The sequence below is a fragment of the Mobula hypostoma genome, chromosome 8, assembly GCF_963921235.1.
Source record: "Mobula hypostoma chromosome 8, sMobHyp1.1, whole genome shotgun sequence".
NCBI lineage: Eukaryota > Metazoa > Chordata > Chondrichthyes > Myliobatiformes > Myliobatidae > Mobula > Mobula hypostoma.
Window position 1 is genome coordinate 129,500,611 of NC_086104.1, and position 6,000 is coordinate 129,506,610.

The 6,000-nt window shown below is 44.8% G+C and overlaps 1 protein-coding gene across 1 annotated transcript in view; it reads right to left on the reverse strand.

Annotated features, from left to right (window-relative positions):
• Positions 1–3,946, reverse strand: part of LOC134350949 (chromaffin granule amine transporter) — a 48,971-nt gene extending 45,025 nt beyond the window's left edge. Inside the window, exon 1 of the mRNA XM_063056823.1 lies at positions 3,872–3,946. The gene's annotated coding sequence lies outside the window, so the exon portion shown is untranslated. The remainder of the gene's footprint in view (positions 1–3,871) is intronic.
• Between the last annotated feature and the right edge of the window lie 2,054 nt (positions 3,947–6,000).

Here is a 6,000-nt window from a genome sequence, read left to right on the forward strand (position 1 = left end):
GAGATGAAGGGTGAAGACGCTGGAGAGAACCGGTTGTAGGAATCGACCTGGTGGGGGACTGTGATTCGATAGAGCCAAGTGTCGGGGTCCACTGACGATGGGTGATTATGTACGACCTTCGAAAGAGTTGAGCTCCAACTTGTGCACATCTAACTGTTTAATTGTAGTGGGCCTCTCTTGTGTTTTGTTTTACTAACCCCTTAGTTAAGATTCATAAATTCCTTCAATCTTATGCAGTGTGCTGTGTGTTATTTCTTGACACCGAGTTGTAACAAGGTAGCAAATTACACAGCATCCACACATACTGGGGTTTAGGGTGGGAGCGCCGTCTCAATCTCACGGGTTTGGCAGGACCGGAGTGTATATTCCCTAGATTTACTCAGCCAAGGAAACCAGGTGGTTTTGGGTGAAAGATGAGAAGTTTAAGGAGGCCATGAGGGTCGAGAGAGTGTGGAAGAGCTGCCAGCACACGTGGTGCAGGTGAGCCCAATTTCAGCAGTTTAGATAGGTATTTGGAGGACTATGGTCATGGTGCAGGTCGATGGGAGTAGGCAGTTTAAATAGTTTTGGCATGGACTAGATGGGCCGAAGGGCCTGTTTCTGCGCTGTGACTTCATGATCTGCCTATCACCCACACCTTTCTCCTTCTCGTTCCCCACCTTTCTCCCTTTATTCTCTGGTCTACCACCCTCTCCCGCCAAGAATTAATAGTCTCTCCTTACATCCTCTTTCAGTAGTTTCACATGACGTTCTATCTGAAAATTGCAAATATCTCAAGATAAACTATGTGAGGTACCTTCTTACTGTCTGCAACTCTAGTTTTCAGTTATTCCCTCTTGGTACATTGTAACATCGTTCTTTCACCAAATCCTCTGTCTGGTTTTCTGTAATCCTGTAAATCCCATTCCCATCCCTTCCTTTGACTGGATAGGCTAGGAACGTACCCATTGGAGATACAGGAGAGACTGCTGATGCTGGAAATCTGAAGCAACAGAAACAAAATGCTGGAGGAACTCAGCAGGTCAGGCAGCATCTGCGGAGGGAAATGAAAAGGCTGAGATCCTCCATCCGATCTGGAAAGGAAGAGGGCAGAAGCCTGAATAAAAAAGTGGGGGGAAGGGGAGAGGAACAAGCTGGCAGGTGATAGGTGAATACAAGTGAGAAGGGGAAGGTAGGTAGGGAGGGAAGGGTGAAGAATGGGAATGATGTGAGAAGCTGGGAGGTAAAGGTGGAAGGGACAGAGGGTTGAAGAAAGAATCTGACAGGAGAGGACATAGACCATGGAATAAAGGGAAGAAAGGGAAAGGTGTGGGTGATGGGCAGGGTGTGAAGGTGGGGGAGGGAAAGAGAGGGGGTAATGGGATCAAAGGATAAGAGAAAACAAAGGAGGGGGAGGAGAATGGAGGGGTGTGGCCATTGAACGTTATGGAAATCAATGCTATCATTGTCAGGCTGGAGACTACAAAAACTAAATATGAGGTGTTACTTCGGTAATCCGTGCCTGGGTTCAACATGGCAGTAGAGGCTGCCGTGGATGGCCATGTCAGTGTGGGAATAGAAAGTGGAATTAAAATGGTTGGTCACCGGAAGATCCTGCCTGTTGCAGCAGACAGATTCAAAGAAGCAACCCCCCCTCATCTGCATTGGGTCTCACTGATTTAGAGGAGGCTACACCGCAAGCACCAGATACAATAAATGACACCGAAGGATTGACATGTGAGGTGCTGTCTCACCTGGGAGGGCTCTGAATGGTGTTGAGGGAGGAGGGGAAGGATCAGATGGATTTAACGCTTTGCACAGTTGCAAGATAAGTGTGTGGAAAGTGATCACTGGGGAGAGATGAGTGGGCAGGGAAGTTGCAAAGAAAGCGGTGCTAGAAAGTGTGTTGGATATGGATGCTCGTAGGTTTGTAGGTGAGGACAAGGGAAACCCTACCTCTGTTACATCGGGGAGGGGGTGGTGGAATGGGGTGAGAGCAGATGTGTGCAGAAATGGAGGAGATATGGGTGAAGGCTCCATTGATGGTAGTGGAGAGGAAACCTTGTTTACTGAAAAAAGATGACGTCCTTGCTGGGATGCTATTCCCTTCTCGCAGTACCTCTGTCTCCGCTGTATCAGTTCTCAGAATGAGGCTTTCTATTCCAGGACATCCCTTCCCCTCCTCCTCTTGCCATCTTCTTTTCCAGTGCTGTTAAAGGGTCTCGTCCTGAAACACTGACTGTTCATCCCCCACCACTGGAGCTGCTGAGTTCCTCCATCCTTTTGTGTGGGATGTACCCACTGGAGTTTAGAGGAGTCAGAGAACCATGACTGAAATAGATAAGATCATGACTGGGGAAGGGGAGACATTTCCTAACGAAACAATCTAAAACAAGGAGCCTTAGTGGCAAACTTTGGAATCTTCAGCAGATCAGGATAAAGCAAACTCTTCAGCATGTGCAGCAGAGCCGAGCAAGAACAATGACAATGAGCTAAAAGTATTTAATTCTAACTAGATGAAAATGACTTCAAAACCTCAGTATTTAATTTCCTATTCACTTTACTCACCTGGATCTCTTAGTGAAATCTGTTTTCCCAGATATATCTTCTCTTTTTGTGTGGGTCTCGGCCTGAAACGTCGACTGCACCTCTTCCTATAGATGCTGCTTGGCCTGCTGCGTTCACCAGCAACTTTGATGTATGTTGCTTCTCTTTTTGTACCTGGTATTTATCTTACTGACTTACCACAGAGTCTATCCTTAACCATACTCAAACTTTGCAGGTTGCAGTCTTCCCATTGTCACCTACTGTTCTGGTCACTGCTTTCAGAGCCGATAGGTTGCAGCTTGTGTTGTGCGTTCCAGAAGCTCCCAGCTGCTTGCCTACTAACATACCAGTATGGAGCTGGGGTAGCCACTTTGCCATGTAATTCTGACTTATCTGGTGGTAACTTCAACTTTGCGTTTCCACTTACCCCCCCCCTCATTAATGTTTTGGCCCTTGCCTGTCAATAATAAACCTCCCTCTGCCTTAGAAATAGTCAAAGGCTCTGCTTCCACTTTCATTAGAAGAAGAGTTCCAAAGATTAAAGACCCTTGAAGAGAAACATTTTTACTTCACTTAAGAAGTGTGAATGCTTATTTTTTTAAATACTGACTCCAATTTCCAGATTCTCTCACTTCTATACACCCAGCCCGTCAAGATCCCTCAGGCTCCATCAAATCACCTTTCCCTTGCTTGAATTCCAGCAGATAGAAGCCTAGCCTGTACAAATCTTACTCATAAGGCAACTCATGCATAACAAATATTCTACAAAACATTTTCTGAACTGCTTCCAGTACATTAACATCTCTTAAATAAGGAGACAAGTATAGTCGACAGCACTTAAAAACTGGTTTCACTAGGGCCCCATATAACTGAAATGTAACCTACCTAAATTCAAATTTAATTCATCCAACTTTCCTCATTACTTGCTGTCCTTACAAACTAATCTTCTGTGAATAACGCACCAGGACACTGCCTGGATTGTACATGTAGTGTTCTCATGCAGTGTGTTGAAACTCTGACTAAACTCCCAGTTAAACCGGAGCCAATGAAGACGGTCGTAGTAAGGTTAACCATTTACTGTACACTCTTCCACATTAACATCGTACGGTGAAAACGGTTGATTAAAACAATACAAAGATATGCAGTGTCTGATTCATTCTGGAGACCAGGCGTGCTCTCTTCTTTCAGCGAGTGTCTCCAGCCGCCCCGAGTAGTGGGCGAGGGGGTCACGTCAAACCGCCATCGGGCTCGAGCCGACCCCGCGTTTGAAATTGAAAAGCCGGCACGCGCGCTTAACAGAAACTGCGTTAATGTTTTTACTTCAAATACATTCTTATGAACTTACGGCGCTGCTTCTATAATGTTTCCTTGTGGGTAGAGACGGAGCTCGTCACGATCACGCACGGCACCCACCTTCACACCTTCCCGCACCAAGACGCGGCGAAACCGGAGGTGACGTCATCGCATGCCGCGATAGTCCATAGACAATTTACCTTTGTTATACTCCAGCTTACTTCTTCTTCTTTCAGTTTTTACGGCAGTTGGCATCCACACTGTTGCATTACCGCCATCTTCAGGATTTATTGCCCCTCATTGTCCATTCACTTTAAAGCCGCCTTTCCAGTTCCGTCGCCCTTAAATAACTAAACAACCATTTCCTCCCCTGATCACTCTCCCCACATGCCAATAAACCTGTAACGCTGTTCTCCACCAGTCCTATTCTGCGTGAAAGTTGTAACATTTGTTGCCTTTCCTGTGCAAATTTCCTGCATGAAATAAGGATATGCTCTACTGTTTCAGTCTCCTGACATAGATCGCAAAAACCTGTTGGATGCTTATTTACGATGGCCAGAGTGCCATTAAGGTTGCTGTGCCCAATTCTCAGTCTACTTATAATTACTTGCTCCTTCCGCTTTACTCCCCTACTTCTTCCCATATCTACTCTGTTCTGAATTGAATGTAAATGTCTTCCTTTTATCGCTCTATCCCAATACTGCTGCCACTGTTGATTTATCCTTCTCCACACTATGCTCTTCCCCTCTGATTTTGATAGTTTAATATTGACCTCTACAGATCCTTTTTTGACTGCTGCTTTTGCCAGCCTATCTGCTGTCTCATTTCCCATAATACCCGAATGTGCTGGAACCCGCATGAATGCGATATTTTTGCCTTGTCTAGCCAGTCTTGAATTTGCAAACAGGATTTCATAAAGCAGATCCTGGTGACCTCTAGCTGTACCCGCCTTAATGCTTGCAAGAGCCGACGCAGAATCGCTACATATCACAAAATTATTACAATCAACCTGCTCACTCCATTCTAGTGCTAACAATATGGCAAACATTTCAACTGCATATACACACAAGCAATCAGGTGTTCTCTTGCTAATTTCCACTCGATAACTTGGTACAACAATTGCAGACCCTGTTGCACCTGTTTCTGGATCGTTTGATCCATCAGTAAAAATCTGTATGCCTTTATAGTTACATTCCCTATAACTATGATATTCACTGAGTATATCAGCCGTCTTATTACTGCGCTTAATCTTAAGCAATTCCAAATCTACAGAGGGATTTTCTAATACCCAGAAAGGTCTGACAGGCCACACCACACTTGGACAAAACTCTTTATCGTATACACCCATATCTTTTGCTGTTTGCTCTCCTGTCCAGCCAAAACTTTCTTTTTGTGACCTCTCCTTCTCCCAGCATGTCTGCAACACTCTTTTTGTAGGATGGCTATCACCATGCCCTCTTAAATTAATCCAGTAATTGGCCTCCAGCTGTTTACGCCACAGCCCCAATGGCATTTCATTTGCTTCAACTTGGAGAGCACACACTGGGGAAGTTCTAACCGTTCCCAAGCACACCCTTAGAGCCCGAGCTTGCACGATATCCAGCTCTGCCAGCACAGATTTTGCTGCTGACCCGTATACAATACTTCCGTAGTCTAATCTTGATCTCATTAATGCTACATAAATATTATTCAGTGATGCAAAATCAGCACCCCATTCCAATCCAGCAAGACACCTCATGACATTTATCATATTTTTACATTTACTAACTACGTAGTAAATGTAAACATGTTCTCTCCATGTTAATCTCACGTCAAAGTGCACTCCCAAAAACCGAAAACTTTCAACTCTCTCCAGGTTACTTCCACACAGATTCAAATTAAGTCCCCTGAACTTTTTCCTTGTAAAGAAGATGGCTTTCGTCTTCTCCACTGAAAATTTAACACCCCACTTTGTCCCCCCACTCTTCAACTTGATTAATTCCATCTTGCACTTCCGTAACTATATGTTCAATATTTCTCCCTCTTTTCCACAAAGCCCCGTCATCTGCAAACAATGACCTCTCCACTTCCGTTGGAATATTTACGAATATATCATTTATCAAAATGGAGAATAAAGTCGGACTCAGTACACTCCCCTGAGGCGTCCCGTTTTCTACAACATACTGGCTTGATAGCTCTGAT